Genomic DNA, 17,530 nt, shown 5'->3' on the forward strand with positions numbered 1-17,530 from the left:
TGGACGCAGCCCGACGGGTCCAGTGACACTGACGAGCTACTGTGCGTCTCTCTAGACCATGGGATGAACAGAAAGGGACTAATTTAACAATTACTAAAGAGCAAAGATGTTTTTTCTGAGTTGAAGTATTTATTCCTATTTTGTAGTTTTTAATTAAAAATGTTTTAATAATTATCTGCTGCAACAACTTTCAGCAGCTGAAATTTGCATAATTATTCTGTTTCACACTGTCAAGGTAACCTTATTCACATTAAAGCATTAAAAAGAAGAATCTGTTTTGCAGGATAATGTCAAATGTAGTCAAATGTTTATTAAACATAATTGTGATTGCAGCTGTTTAAAAAAAAAAAACAACCTAGTACAAGTACAGAATGCTGGACCTGAATACTTGAAGTTTATCCATCTAGATTTGAGATTCTTTTAGGTGTTAAGCAAAGGCAGCAAGCTGGACACCTCGGCTGTGGTTCCAGTGCAGGTCTTTTAGTATTGTGTAGTTTGGCAAATAAACTCCTTTTCCATTATTTTTCACAAATTCCACAATTCAGATATCAAGGGTCTGAAATGACGGGAAGGGAAGACGAACAAACAGATTAACCCCGGGGTCTTTCTCTATGAGAAACAAAAGAGAAGAATGTTAATAACAATGACACACATACTCTACTCTGGGTCTACATCCCGAACGTAAACAGTAGCCTGATAACTGAAGGCTCTACCTGACTACTTCTACCTAATACTTCAGATATGCCCACAGCTCGTGGGGAGAATGTAGGCTGCGGCTGTGGCTCAGGAGGAGCAGTAGAGCAGGCGTCCGCCAACCTGGAAGTCGGTGATTTGATTGCCGGCCTTGCAGTTCGTATGCCCAAGTGTCCTCGAGACGATGCCCAAGGAGACTGATGGAGCACTGCCTTGACCTGATAGCAAAGGAAACCTGTGCAAATCGCTTTGGAAAAGAGTGTGATTGTGTGTGCATGGATGAATGTGACTGTAAGGCTATTTAAAAAATACAGTCCCTCTGCAGTTTTTAAAGTTCACAAAACCACATTTTCTCTAAAAGGTTGTGGTTGGAATGGGTAACATGTAGTCCTAGAAGAGTCTCGCTGGCAGCGAGTCTGAGCTTATTTCCAACGATATGCGTGTTGGCCGCTCTCACTGTTGAGCAGTGTTCATACTGTCTGTAAGAATCCATGTACTTTTTTTGGAGGTATTTTTTATACAGTTCCAACGATGAATTTGGGATTGTTAATGATTACAGACGGAAATGCATGCATAGCATATTATGCATGGTACAGTAACTCAGTACTAATTGTTGGTACATTATATTCTCTTTTCATGATCTGTCAAACTTGCAGGGACGGATAAAACCGTGTTGCACTGAGATGCTGTGATACTGTCCGTCATTCTGACTATAAAAAAAAGCATGGGATAAAAGGTCTCCCCCCACCCCCCCTTCCACATGCCAGGCAACTCCCAGTGGCCTCTCTGTTGACATAGCTGCCACAATGGGAGCTAAAGGCCTCTCAATGCCTCCCATTATGAGCCTAACCCGAGGCCCAGTCGCTGCACTGCAGGGTTATCCAGTGCAGGCCCGCCAGCATTGGCCAAAGCCCCTGTGAATATTAGCCTGGATATATAAGACTAGCCCCCTCCCAACCACGCCGCTTTGTTCAGAGTCATTCTGCTCCCACAATGGAGCATCACACTTTGGAAGTAATTTTCAAAAAGGGGAAGCCAATCAAAAATAAAGGCACTTATTGTTTCTCTTTTGACACACATTGCTGAACGGCCTGCCCCTCCCTCATCTGTTACTTTCTCTGTGTAGCCCTAAACCCTGGGGTTCATTCACGTCTATTATAGGGACAAATTAAATAAAACCCAGTATGGGATGGAGGGAAACATAGAGCCTCGCTGGCCATCAATAGTTGTTGGAAAGAGACGGCAATGGGAGGAACACTATGAAGGGGAAGCGGAGACAGGAAAACCAGAGGAGCTGATTCAAGGCAGAGCCAGAGAACATTTAAGAAAGGCAAGACTGATCCAGACAGACACTGTGGAAAGGAAGCCAGCAAAAAAAGTTAATCGGAGCGAGTCCAGAGTTTAGTTGCTTTTTCATTTGTCGATCTGAACAGGTTTTAGTTGTTGCAAATGGACATACTAAGTTCTGCAGGAATTATCTGAAGAGGTGCAGTGGGACAATTTGTCTGCGCTAGGCCGATGTGTTTAGCGCTCTGATGGAAAATATTAAGTACCGCGATCATCTCATGGAGATGAAAATGCTTTTTAAAAGTGTGCATGATAGAGCTTGCTTCATCCCCGATGGACTGATTTGGTGGATGCAAGAAGAAAAAGGTGAAAAAGATCTCATCATGGATTCATGGACGCCTTGTAAAACTAGGACAGGTATGTTGCTGCTGCTCGCAAAAGGGAGGGCCCATTATCGCTTGAAAGTGTGCGTGTGCGCGTGTGTGTGTTTGAGGTTTATCAATTAACCTGCATTTGTTAAATTTCGCTACTTCTTTCTAAAGAAATGTTCTTTACACAACAAAAGTGCTCCTAAGCTACAGCTGAAACTTCTTCTAACAGTGTCTTGACCATGACACTGAGGAAAAACCTCGAAGAGCATAACTGATCAACTAGTAAACGCCTGTGTTTATTTTTCTTCCTTCTCTTGGCTGTAAGGGATCTTTCTTTATTTTGCATGACCTTTAATTACTGTTGGGTCACATGAATACATGCATAGGTTCATTTTTTTATTATAATGACTTTACTTGAGCTGTAATCTTCTTTAATCTTTGCAGAGCATTTGGAGAAACCTTTAAACTGTGAAAACAAATATCTACATAGTGGTATCAGCACTGGGTGGGTATATCGGCGCTGTTAGCAGCTTATGTCAGAGGCTGATTTGTGGCAATTTAAATGCATTTAAGTAGGTAGAACATCATATGATAACTTCTGATCCATCGTTCTTGCCATGTTGACTTAATTAACACCGCTGTTGATGAAACTGATTAAATTAAGACAAAAACTTCATAATCATCTAGACATATTGTATCTGTTGAAATGGTGAAGAAATTTGAATTCTTAACCTGATTCAGCTCCAAGCTGCCCTCTGGTACGTGGGAGAAATGATAATTTCACATTATTGTGCTCAAGTTTTGATCATAGAAAGAGAAACTAAAGCTGGATGACGATAAAGCAGATGGATACATAACCCAGAGCTGGGAGGAAGGAAGAGGACTTGAAATTTAAGTGAGAGGAATAAAATGAGAAGAAACCATGAAGAAAAGGTTGTCAGGGGAGGGGGGCGAGGGCAGGTGGAGAACTGCTCTTTAGGGTCTTTGAAAGCAGCCGGTTCCTGGCTCGGAGCTTGACCCCATTTAGGGTGAGCGAGAGACATTGAGAGGAGAAGTGTGAGAGAGGGAGAGAGACTCCTCAGCACCACTCTTAAAGGCTCTCCACAGGAAGTCTTCATTCTTCCTGAAGCCAACACCCCCCACTAACAGCTGCGAAAAAGGCCTCATTTAGGCTGAGGAGGGGGGGGGGGGACCAAGAAAGAGTGGACCCCCATCCTGCTCCGAGGGGGGCCCTGATATCAAAACTTCCCCACAGCAGGAAAGACAGAAATGTCAGTCTGGAGGAAGGCTTTAGTGTCTTTTATCATTTCATTTGGATATTGATTTGTGGGTGTGCTTCCAACCAGCCCGTTTGACCTTTTCTGGATTTTCTTTTAGGTTGAATCAAAAAAATTGACCAATCCATAGTTTGCCACTAATCAGTAAGGGAGGGTGAAACTCCTCTGCCGTTGCTATGTTACAATCATTTAGATGCTTTATAATGTTTCTGGAGCTCATTTAAAACCAAACATGTGCAGAGAAATGTGCAAAATATCAAAATTCCTCTTTGATGGAAATATTTTCAGCTGCTGAACCCTTCAGGCTGCAAACACTTCATTCTCTACAAAACTAATGATATTAAGATGATTTGATTACACATTTAAATTGTATTTTGCAGGAATTGTTTATTCCAAATTCTAGATTTCTACCTACCCTTGCATTTTTTCCATTTACAGATTTCCATTTAAAGTCCTTAAAATATAATTACATAAAAAAAGACAAACAAAATAATGATAGTCGATATGGAAAAAGTTAGGCTTTGTCACGTGAAGCTTTTGTGTCAAAGAATCTGCTCAGCTGACAGGATTTTCTGGTCCGCAGAACAATTCTCCGACGTGTCGGTCAAACCCAGTCGTGGTGATGATGGGATGGAATGAGATTAGCTGTTTTTGGTCAGTGTCACACACACACACACACTGTCCACTCAGCATGTTGCCCGTCAGCTCTCATCTCTGCTGTTTAGCTAAAAGACAGCGTTGCGGCTGTGTTTGTAGAGCGCGGAGCCACTGCATGTCCTCTTGACCTGGCAAAAAACAGTTAAGGATAAATCCAATCTTTGAGTTCATTGCAGAATACTTTTTCAGTTAGAGCACCTGTATGGTTAAATCACCACATTCAGATTTCTAGGCACCAAAACAACTGTTCAGACACCTACAGCTTTTGTATTTCCCGTTTTCATCGCGCTAGACTCGGCTCATTCAAAGCTAAGTCTGAAGAGGTGGATTTAATCTGTCCCGGTTGAAAAAAATCTCCCAAGAATCAAACAAACAAAAGAAAAAAATGATTCAGATTCTTTGTCTCTGCTCTTATCTCAGTCATACCCTAATTTTTATAGTTTCCGTCTTCCTTGACACTGATGTTTCAACACACAGCAACCACGAGCCCTCAGTCTTTGCTCACAAGAAAACTACATTTTAACAAATGACTTTAATTTAACATTTTTAAAAGCAGTTCAAGAGAGTGCACATTAATATCTTACCTTTTATTACCAGTTGGAACATACTGTAAATCTCACACATTGACAGTTTCCTATGAAAGTTTAACAAAAGACAAAGTTGCAAGGTTTTTATGGGACCATTGCCGGATCACTGCGGCAGGAAATTATTTTACACGATTGCTTCCAGTCTTCGCCCAAAACCAATATTATATACAAAGTAACTAACTAGTAGATCAGCTTCTGAATGACAGTTAAGAGCACTGGAGGACATTTCATGGTCCTTCCCTCAGAGAATGTGGCTCAAAACCCACAGATTTGACCAACCTCTGTGCCTGAAATCAAATAAAAAAAAAAAGATTTTAATGCAGTACAAAGTAAAGTGATGTGTTGTGATATAACATCATGTACTCTGATATGTTTGCATTGCGTTAGCCAGACAGGTTGGACTGATGCTGATCTCCTTGGTGTGTATGTGTGTGTGTGTGTGTTTGCATTGGCTGGGATTGACTGCTCTCTGAGGGGCTATCATTGCTGGTAATCCTTTTCATGGTCGACTAATCTGTTTTCGCTAGGTCACTCCATCCCAACCCTGCCTCCTTTCTCTCCTCCTGTTTCTCTTTCTCCTTTCACCGCTCCTCAGTGGGGTTCCTCTCCCTCTCACTACCTTGTTCTTCAAAGGTCACATCTTCATTCTCTCGTTCCTTCCTCTCCCTCCTCTTTATGGCCACTTCTCTCTTTAATAACACTAATCTCATTTCAGAAAGAATCAAAGCGTTCATGTTTACCTTTACGTCTTGTCATTGGTTGAGTTTGTTAAAAAAATGGAGGCGTTTAATGATATAACGCTGTTGCTTTCCAGCTGTTTGGTGCCCAAACCATAACGCCCGTTGCCAAGTCGCACGGAAAACTTTTGTTGATTGTAATGGAGGGATATCCAGCTTCCAGTGAACGAACGATGCCAGTAATCCGTCAGTTGTTCACATCCTGAAATCTATAAATGTATAAATAACAGCTGTGGATTGACTGATGCTGCAAATCTCAAATTTTATTCTCTCTCTCTTTGAGGAAGAAAACAAAAACACAAGTCGGGATATTTTGTAACATTTAATGAGCACAACACTACCTATTGGCTTTTAGGTATGATATCGCTCATGTTTTAATCAAAGGGTGTGTGGTGTATAAAATGTTACTCAGCTAAAGCCCTGTGCCCTAAACCTCATATTCTAATTTCATATACCGTTCTTTGCGAACCATTAGACGCACCGGGTTATAAGGCGCATGATAAAACATATATAAAGCAAAACAAAACAATATGGTCAGTCGAACTTTATTCAACTCGTTCACAATAACTCAGAATATCGTTCAGTTGTAACTAAAACAGAAAAATACTCACATTTTAAAATCATTTGTCTTCCACTAATCCAGAAATAAAGTGGAAGAGGTGAGCATCGTACTACGTCCTGTTCTCTGATTGGTTCATCTTTGCCAGCGATAGCGGACACCTGAAGTTAGTGTGAGGTTGGAACAACGTTATATTCCAACATTTGATTATAACTGGATTATGATGCAGATTTGACGTTGGCTTGACGTCTGATAGTAAGGTACCATGGACTAGATGTTGGATGATGGTTGCTTGCAGCGCTACATAATTAGTTATCTAACGGCTGACGTTGCAACCCGTATCCAACTAAGGACAGACTTTAATGCGTCAGCTGGGAACGGTCCGATAATCAATCAAGCACAGCGCCTTCGTCACTACCAAAGTCGGATTCTTGAGCGTCTACCACATAAAACTGGGTCGAGGTTAGTAAGCACAACCAAATTCATACATAAGGCGCACCTGATCATAGGGTACACTGGCGATTTTGAGAAAAATTAAGGCCTTTAAGTGCGCCTTATAGTGCGGAAGATATGGTATATATATTTTTCGTAGGTAAATCATTGATCAGTCACCTTTAACCCTCTGAACTCAGATCATTTAGACTGCTTTTTTACATTACTACATATAGAGCGCAATATAGAGCGTCTATATCCTTTTTTCAGCACAACCTGGGCAATCCGATGGGTTTTTTTTCCATTGGACTACAAGATGTAATCTATTCCATGACCAAATTATGCCATTTTGAATCTAAGGGTTAAGATATATTTTAAATGACAAAGATTTGCATGAATCTTTGTCAGAGATTCATGTAAATGTTTTTTGCCCTGACTAGATCAGTGAAATGATAGTTATTTTCTTAATTTTGACAACTACAGTACAAAGACCAAATCTGTTCAATTTAACTATCTCAATGCTAATATTCTTCTGTTAAAATGAATACCCTGCCCTCATCTTTTATCCTTCAAATCTACTCAGATTTTATTTATATCTCAATATTATAAATCATAGATTGTCCTCAAGGGCATTTGCAGCTTGTGCTTTGTTGCAAACTGATAACAAAAATTTAGAAGAAACGGCCTTTAACTGAAACAAAAAATGCTCAGGAGGAGGAAGGATCCCGTTTCCTTCTATCCAATCATCTCCTCATCCATCTCAACCTTTCAGCTTACCTCTGCTCTCACCACTAACAAAACCACAATCAGATTTCTTCCCAGTTCCTCCACACAAACTGCAGCACGTGGTCTAATCATATTTCTTCCTATCTGGAAGCAATCAGTGATAATGTTGGCTGCTCCAGCGCCTTGACAATACTGGCAGAGAGGGAGGGGACGCATGCTCTAATTAAATTAAATGTGTGTGCATGTGTACTGGCTTGTGGAGGGGGCGCAAATTAAATGGAGCTTTAGCATCAACACTGTTTTTGACCTCCTTGTGGTAAAAAGATGAACGACTGGAAATAAAGATTTATTGTGAACAACAAAATGTAAAGGGTTAAAGCAAGATGTTAGTTTGCTAAATTGTATTTACCAGAAAATTGTTGTCCAATTAAAAGGCCGCTTCCAGGATCTAATCCTCTTCATTTGAAATCGCTGCGTCGCCTCTAATCCATCTACGAAGACAAGATTGTTCATGTAATGACTGCGAAAAGTCCTTTTTTATTGATTTAAAACTATACAATATTCTGAGACTGAGGCCAGTTTAAGCGCCAAGTTTCTTCAAAAGTAAAGAAAATCTGTTCTAGGAGTCTAAACAGCTCAGATTTTAAGTAAAAGGGTAAAAAACTACTTAGCTTGTTAATACCAAAACAATTTTTGTTTCTGACCACTGATGGTACTGCACACAGACTGGTTCTTATGAACCTCTTCCTGTTGTCGTGTACAAGGACACACCATGCATGTCTAATGAGCTTCACCATTTGGCCACAGCAGACGTGTGATGCCACAGAAAAAAGTAAAAGGTGTTGGCTTCATTAATTCGATGCAGTTGTGCTGTAACACCTCTTAATTATTATGCATTACATACGGGCTTTACTTCTGAATAATCGTTTGAGTTATCATCCGCTGCCTTCATCATCCGGCTACTTTCTCAACAGCCGTAGCAGGAATCCCAATTATCAAAGATTTTGTTCAACGTTGAAATTTTCTTTTATGTTGTTTTGAAGAGAAGTCGTGCAGGACGAGATTCGCAGAGAGTTACGAGAATTACACTCAAAAAACAGCATTCAATGGAAACACCGACCCCCTGCATCGCCACCTTTATCAAACTTTCAGAGATTCCTGTAATAGAAACGTTAATAATCACAGCTTTGGGTTAGAGGAGCTGGCCTGGGGATGCAGCGGACATGCACAGCGGTGGGAAGTATGTGGTAATAATTATTAGCGCTGCCATCTTTCAACTCTATCCAGCTAGATATTTACTAAACCTGCAATCTTTCTGTTGGGCTAGTGAATAGGATGCACTTTTGTAATGAATACACACACTCGCATGTACACAACTAGTACACACAGTAATGTATATGGCATGTGCCCCAAAAAACATTAACAACCCCTCCTGGATTCATCATCTTCCTTAAGACTATCTTGTCTTTATTCCTCACTGATCTTCAGTTGTGTCGAATTCAAGGCACCGTCAGAGTTATGTTGTAAAACGGATGGAATTAACAGGCTCTGGAAGCCAGCTCGGAAACGTCCACTTTATGACAATAAAAGTCAAATGTTTTGGTAGTAAAATCAGAAATGACTGCAGGGTTAGTAGAAACTACCAAGATCTTTGCTAGGCTTCATAGGATGACATTGACTGATGAGGTGATGACCGAACAAAAGTTTACACCTTTACAGCTACTTGAATCATTTTTCTTTTGCGAGAGCAGAAGTGACAATCATTAGCCTCTTATCTTTGACTTACCTGTCTGAATTATGTTTCTGTCTCAGAGATATTTTTAGTGTTTTAAATTAAAACAAAAGGTATGAAATATTGACAGGGAATGTGTATGTTTTTATACTTGTTCATTGAATATTTTAAATTATGCATTTACTTGCTTTGCAGTTTCTTCCATACCAGCTCTACTTGCAATCGGTGATTGTTTTCCACTTATTTTCACTAGATAAGGTAGTTGAATTAAAAGCTAATTATAATGAAAAAGTTGGTTGACATTGCCGTAACTGAGCTCCATTGATGATGGCTTTTGTACGGCTGAATTGACACACTCTGACCTGATTGACCCAGCTCTCTAAACTCTCGGTTTCTCATCTTTGAATGTGGATTTTAACTCGGTTCACTGATCCTCCTCTCTGATGTGGGTTCCTGTAGCGCAGTTGAAACATGAAAATGATGCTGAAAGCCCGTTTTACTCTTTACAAGGATATTAAGAAAAAAGTCTAATTCGTGATATTGTTATACTTTCCAAAAGATCTAGGATTAATTGGCATGTTGACCCTTTGGACAATGCCAAGATGGAGACAAAATCAAATGAAAAATTAACTACTGCATAATCAATTATTAGGAAAAAGGCCTTAAACACCCAGTTCATCTACGTCCAGAAACTGAACACCACGGCACAACCAATGAGAAAGCAGAGGCAATCTTCAACTGATATCAGGAATACTGCACAGGATTCATTTATAATCTTCAGTTTATGTTTTTTCAAAATGTTAACATCCAGTTTAGGTATCTCTTTAGAAGTTAAGAAGGAAGTGTACTATTAGATGCTGCTGGTCTGGAATGCTTCACTGATGTGCAGTCGTATTATTTTACGTGCAGCATCGAGGAGGCCGAACTGTTTTTCTGAGCACTCAACATGGCGTGCCACACCTCGCAGGTGCATATCTGTCCTCTGAGCATGTATGTTTGTATACTAGCCGCTCTATTGGTGCTGCTGAGCTCCAGTAGAACTGACAGCTTGCTGTGACAGAGAGCCTTAAACAAACTCACAGGGTCGGCTGCTGCACAGGAGAAATGCTTTTGATTATATTAGCCCTGCATGCACGTGCATGTTTTGAGCAAATTCAGGTTGGATGAGGTTGCAAAGATATCTAAACTTGGGCATTTTTACCTCTAACCCATGAAACCCACCCAGTATAACAGGATTCAGGTAAGTTACATTGGTAAATAACACAATAAATATATACATAAATAAGATTTACTCAGTATTGAGTAGGGCGCTTTAAGCAAAATATCACATCAACAAACAGTGCAGTTCTCATAGCTTGAGCAATCAAGTAATAATAGTGCAACTATTAACTTTTAAAAATAGTGCAAATTTAAATATAATTTGTATTAAAAAAAACAGGAGCCTAACTTAAAATACCCAGCAGGCATGTAAACAAATAAGCACATAAAAGTGCAACAGTGTCATAAAGTAAGGCAGTAATGTGCTTTTTAGACTGAACTCTTACTTCTCAATATCCTTTTCTGGCTTAAAGAATAAAATCTTTGTGTTTGAAGTGACCTACAATCTTCCGTGCGGCATCCAGGGTGTCCATCACGCTGCGCTCGTGCACGCAAAGTCGTCAAGAATGGGCAACACGATCAGCTTAGGAATACAACACCAACGCCAGCTTCATTTGGGTTTCAGTCGCTTGTAACTTAACTTTTATTTTATCTGCCTCCGCTGCACTACGGCTGTGCACATGCGCAGATCACCACAAACAAACAACTTTATTGAACTCACACGGCCCACACTCTGCACCTCACCCATAGCTTTCTTCATATTTGCAGCATTGTTGGGCAACATTACATCAACCCATTGCTTGTTGGTACACCAGTTGTTTTCAAAAGTCTGTTTGATGCGCTGATCAAAATAATGAGAATAAAATACATATCCGATCCCTGATCGGGATGCATGGTCCGATTCCGATCAAGTCTGAAACACCGTGATGGGATCGGGACATCCCTACAATTAACATTCAGGTGCCAGCAACCTCCAGAAGAAGTCGAGTTCACTGGCTTTCCTCGACCGCTGATGGGGACCAACTAAATTTCCTTAAAATAGGATCAAACTGTTTCATAGCTACTGAAGGAAACCCACGTCATCCTACAACATCATACCTTTTTTTTTCCCTTTAACTTAAAACGAAGACTTTTATCAACATTCGTCTTTGGTGCAGCCACTCCAACAACATCTCTAATGTCAACAGAAGACCACAAATCCAAGTCTGATTTAGGTATAAATGCACAGTTGAATTAAGTTTTTATCACCTTTTAGCCACATACATGCATGACCAGTATCTACTCACCACCATTCTGACGTCGGCATCCTCTTTGAATTCCCCGTCAGCCTGCTGTATAGATCTAATGATCAGTGATTGGTTGACCCTGGTTCTGCAGTGCTGCTGGATCTCCTGGAGGAGATTTCACCAAAATTAAAGTTGACCGTATACAGTAAAATCTGGGCGTACCCTACAGCTAACACCTGCATGCATGACTGCATTAATTATTATTAAATTATGAAGGAAACTCTCTTACTGTATATTAGTTTTGTTGGGGTTTTTTTTTAACTGAAGGCAGTCAGTCTATGAATTATGACTTTTCTCAGTTGCATATTTGCATCAATCTAAAAGTTAGATTATTCAATATGGCGTCTAGATTTCAGGTCTTTTCTTTTTTCATTTTTTAACTTGAACACATTTGCTGAAGAAGTCCATGGTTCATTCTAAGTCATATTATTGTTTGGAGTGTTTCTTTTATCCTAGTTAAATTATGTACATTGCTGAATAGGTGTTGGGGGAGCTGTGATGCCATGAAACAGGGAGATACAGGGCTGTTCACAGAGAGGCTGAAATGCATCATCCAGTCTTTCAAATCCTACAAACCACGTTTAAACAAGTCCAAACTCTGGATACTTTGAACTGAAAAACAGCTATTTTTACAGGCCAAGTACCCTAACCATAATATGTTCATCAAACACTTAAATTGTAGTTCTGCTGTAGTGTGAGTATATTTTCTTATGTTCAGGTAATACACACATATTATTATAAATGGTAGGCTAAAGAGATCAGGATTGTTGGGATGGAGGGAAAACGATTTACAATTGATTCATCCACACATTAACTTTGGCACGCACAGCAGCCCAGACCTGCCTCTCATCATTTACCTCTTCCAGCTCCTCCAGAGATACCGAGGAGTTCCCAGGCTTTGAAGAGATATCGTGTCTCCAGTGGGTTCTGGTTCTTGTCAGGGACCTCCTCCTGGTTGGACAAGCCAAAAAACATGTTTCATGGGAAGCGTCCAGGAGGCATCGTGAGTAGATACTCAAACCCCCTCAGCTGGCTGTTCTTGATGTAAAAGAACAGCAGCTTAACTTTTCACCCCCCTCTCTAAGGGATATTTCATTAAATGTTTAATCACAACCCACAGTTTAAGGCCAAAGAGAGCCCTGCCTTTTACTCAGCTCCATCTTCACCACAACACACCACATTACTGTAGATGCTGCACCGATCTGCACGCCAGCCATGAACAAGACTCCAAAATACTTGTAATCCTGGACTTGAGACAACCCAGAAATGTTAGTCCACCTTTACTAAGAACCATGTTCTCAGATTTGAAGGTGCAGATTCTCGTGTCCACCAGTCCCACTTGCTTGTTAAGAACCATGTAATGGTGTCGCCAACAGAAGCACATCTTCAGCACATCACCCAACCAGACCTCTTCCGCCCCCTTGCTGTGTCAGAAAATCCTGTCTGTGAAAGTTATTGCACAATAAATGACAAAGGGCAGCCCTGGTAGAATCCAACTCTCCCCCAGACCCAATCCACCTCCACAGCAATATGGACCAAATTCTTACTCTGTACTGGGACTGAATGGCCAGTGTTCAATACCCTCACAAAATCCCCGGGCTGGCTGGGATAACTCCCAGGCACCTTGGAAGGCTAAAGAGCTGGTCCAGCGGTCAATAAACATGACAGGACTTGCATTGTTCCTCCTGAATCTGAGGTTCAAATATTAAACTGACCCTCTTTACTACGTATCCTCAACCAGCTTCCCCTGTGGAAAATGTGTTGGTGGGATTAAAATGTTTGAAGTTTTCTTCTACTCTTCATCCACAGTGGAGGGCAACAACTTCCCTGCTCCCACTACCCATAACATCTCTCACCTATAAGGTCCCTCCTGCGAGTGCTGAGCTTACAGGTGTTGCTTTAATCAGGTCTATTTGGCTGTTGGTGTCACGTTAACACCATATAAACTATGACAAGAAACTGAGAACAATATATATATATATATAGTGTGTGCAAAATATAAATGTAACAATATTACAGTAAATCCCGAGCCATTCAAGGGTGAATTTGTAGGTTTTTCACTGCATATCTCTTTTGCTCTCTCACCATGGTTGACGTACAGTAGCATTTGTAGTAGACAGTATTTTTTTTATGTTTATTTGATATGGACATAGCTATTACATTGGACAAACCAGATGCATTGTTTAAGTGTTTTAGCACAAGTGCTAATTTGCAACACTATACAGCTATAGTACAATAAACTTGTGTTTTTAAACGAGCATAGCTTTAAATTACATATCATATAGTATTTGCATTGTAATCCATTTATTAACTCTGACTCTGAGTATAGGATACATAAAGACTTGCTGCCCTGACAAAATTACAATATTAATTGCATATTGAATGGATAATGACCTCTATTCTCCCTCAACTCTTGAGGGGAGCTGCATTAAAAGGCTAAATAATCCTTTCAAATCTTTGATGTCAGAGTCGTGCAGACTTCAGTAACCTCAGCAGCAGCCCTGGCATCCTTTCTAGCACCATCCCATTAGTCCACTTGCTGCCCTGACAAACAATGCCGGAGAGGACTCTGGGTATTTCCAGTTAGCCCGGGCCTGCTCAGCACTGTCGTCGGTGAAACTCTACCAGCTGCTGGCAGAGCTGGCCTTGAAATAGATGTGACAGGAAACACTAAATGTTTCTGTCATTAATTTATCAACTCAGAAGAGGTTGGAAGATTTTTTTTTTTTTTTCAACACAAAAGAAAATGAGTTGCTAAAATGTTAACTTTATCATTTACACCTACATTCAGGAATTACTGATTTAGTTTAAGGATTATTTGGAGCTTAAACCCTTTTATACATGGTCACCACTACAAACGACAGCCGTTCAAATGCAGTTTTCTAGTTTGGCCACATTTTGAGCTTTTCATCATTAACTTGCACCGAAAGATGCTCAAAGTAAATAACTGTATTTGAACAAATACTCCTTTTAAGTCTTCAATTTAGGTCAAACTGATTTTATGTAGAGTTTGGGAAAGAGTATGAAGAACCAATCCTAAACTGATACCGTTAAGATTCTGCTCTTCTGTCTGAAGTGTCCAACGTCACTAAATGTCATCTAAATGCAGTAAGCAGGTTTGAAAGTGTATCATTCAGTAGTGCTGCTCACTCCTCGTTTTGCTTTATCAGTTATTAGTATTTAGTGTTGATAAAATCTCATGACTAATTTTTTTAACTAATTGAGGCACCGATGTTCTGAGATGAACTTTGACTCCACCCCCTACATTTGGAAACATGGTACAATGGTCAGCAGCTGTTCAAATGTTTTCACTATGATTGTTGGCAGATAAAGTCATTCCTCATGTTTGTGTGTATTAAATGAGTCACAACCTGCTAAACTGAGACACTTTATTCATCAGTTAAGTTGTTTACTATGTGCATGTTATCTTTCATTTTAACTTTGTCACTCTTTATTGCAGATTTGGATTTCGTCACTTGTTTTGAGGAAACTTCTGTAAAGAGAGCAACTCTTCAGAGTTTTGTTGATGCAAGATGGAGACAGACCCTCGCGTGAAGCAGCATGAGATGCATCACCCTCCTATCTCCAGAATTAATTAAAATCAACCGGATCCAGGCAGAACTAGAGGTTGTTTGGATTTCACTTAATTTCCTTTTTAGCTATAAAAAGGACCTAATGCAAATTTTGAATCAACATCCGGCTGACATCAAGCTGGATGCATTTCTGCCACATTGAAAATCAAAGTTCCAGTTAGCCGAGAACCCAGCAGTTCTCTATAACCAACCCATTAAACGCAAGAGCTACAAACTCTGAGCGAGCACTACTTGGGCCGTATTTATACCGTAGGTCTCGATGCTCAATTTTAATTAGTTGCTTATATCATATTTTAAAAGTAACCCATCTGCAGGGTAGTTGAGCTCGGGTCCCAATCTGGAAAAACAGGTGCTATTATCAATGAGCCTCATTCAGGAAGTGCGCTTGCTCCATTAATTAGCATAAATCCCTGCCGAGCATCCAGCACATAAGGAGGTGTGAAAGTGAAACCTCAACCTGCACATGAACCTAAGAACATTATGAAATTTGGAGAGACATCTTTGTTAAGAATAATACGTGATGGTCCTGATGCCACCACAGAAGTCACCATTCTGAAGGTAAGCTTATACTTGTATCTGTGTCTTGTTGGGGATGTACAGTAAATCAGAATTTAAGTTAACGTGACCTTAGATTTCCTCTTAACATACCTTTATTCTGCATGAATCCGTGTTCTACATGTGTTTAATAACTTCCACATCTAAAGTTGATGGGATAGTCAGATAGCAGATGGTGTATGATCCTTTCCTGCCAACATTGTCATTTGTGTATCAAACTGAACTTTTAAAAAGATCTCTACTACACCCTTGATAGAAATGCATTTAGCAACCACACAAGTTTACTTGGACCATGCTGATTACATTTCCACTGTCTTTTAATAAATTTCAAATTTTAAAGAGAGTCTGTTTTCATTTCAATAATCTTGAATAAATATCAGTTTTCAACCTTTTCAGTGAGATGCCTCAAACCATTTTTTCATCATTTACTTTGCCAGTCCTGGATGAGTTGAACAAGTGTTTATATTTATAATACACATTTTTAAGAACTAAGACAGAAATCGGGCCACATTCCCTCACATAACAGAAATTGTATCTAAACTTGTTACAGAAAATTTACTAAAAGAAATCATTGCTGCTGTTTGAGTTCATAGCAGTCAAGGCTCAACACCGATTTGAAGTGTCTCTAAATAAAACAAAGTAATTTTTCAACACTGGTACAGGAATGTTGCTCCAGCAACACACACACACACACACACACACACACACACACACACACACACACACACACACACACACACACACACACACACACACACACACACACACACACACACACACACACACACACACACACACACACACACACACACACACACACACACACACACACACACACACTCTAAGCAATTTACTCCTTTTTCAACATATTTTTGTCAGCTCTGCTGATAGCCTGTTTTTAAGGGGTGGAGACTCCACGTGACTCCACCCCTCTCTGTGGGATGTGTTTTTTTTTAATTATTGTTACAGATTTTCACAACCCACTTAAAAAGTACAAGAAAGTCAAGAAGGGAACTTGTATGGATGCTGGACAATAAGAGCTGGATCTGTGATGTCACAGCCCCACAAACCCAGGGAATACATGCTCTCAAACACAGAAAAAACTAATATTGTTTTGTTGTACATGCAAACAAGATTTAATCATATAATCAGCGCTCTTCATGGTTTAAGATGATTAAAAGGCAGCGACAATTTTTGGGTAATTATTTTACCAATTAGGCTCCTTCAAGTCAGAATGTGAGAATCACACAGCAGCTATGAAATAATAAAACACAAAGAGCTCTGATGAAGTCTAACAACTGTGTCCCTCATCCTGATCAGGTATCTCTCGCGGCTGTCAACTCTCAGGTCAACCGCTTTCTAGCTTGTAAATGAAACCACTGGCATGTTCCTGAGATGAAATAACTATCAGCTGTCAGTTGATTTCTGTACACCAACAGATCAATAGATGAATACATACTGCATTAGGAAATGGAGAAAAATGTGCTTACTGATAGTGAAAACATATGTCAATTATTCCATCCAGTTTCTTCAGAGATGCCTTGATGCTGATGTTGGAAGGATGTGTGCTCGTATCTGAGATTGTCACAGCAAAAACGATCTTATAAGCCTTTTGCAAGCACAAAAGCCAACTGATAAACGGGTAAAAGAGGAAAATCCATCAATACAAGCGTGACACGTTTTACATTAATGCTTCCTGAGAGATGGGCAGAACCTGACAGATGCTACTTTGGGAGCGTAATCCCAGAAAGCTGCAAACAACCGCCACGTGAAGAGCAGGATGAGACTGAAAAAACCCTGTGACAAACTGCAATGCTGATGATATCTATCCTCAGCTTTTTACTCAAAAGAATGTAAAGTTGGAAAATGGGGCCCAACAAATTATTAGAAGCATTAAAAATAGGGCCATATTTGATTTTCTTTAGATACCAAATGAGACA

General features: G+C 40.0%; 1 long non-coding RNA gene across 1 annotated transcript; it reads left to right on the forward strand.

Moving 5' to 3' along the window:
• The first annotated feature begins 1,836 nt into the window (after window positions 1-1,836).
• On the forward strand, window positions 1,837-15,928 carry LOC133425338 (uncharacterized). The gene is made up of 4 exons (XR_009770964.1): window positions 1,837-2,397; window positions 4,212-4,282; window positions 12,309-12,445; window positions 14,903-15,928. It is a non-coding gene; the product is annotated as an uncharacterized LOC133425338 (long non-coding RNA).
• Window positions 15,929-17,530: the final 1,602 nt, after the last annotated feature.

Source organism: Cololabis saira, chromosome 24 (assembly GCF_033807715.1).
Source record: "Cololabis saira isolate AMF1-May2022 chromosome 24, fColSai1.1, whole genome shotgun sequence".
Taxonomy (NCBI): Eukaryota; Metazoa; Chordata; class Actinopteri; order Beloniformes; family Belonidae; genus Cololabis; species Cololabis saira.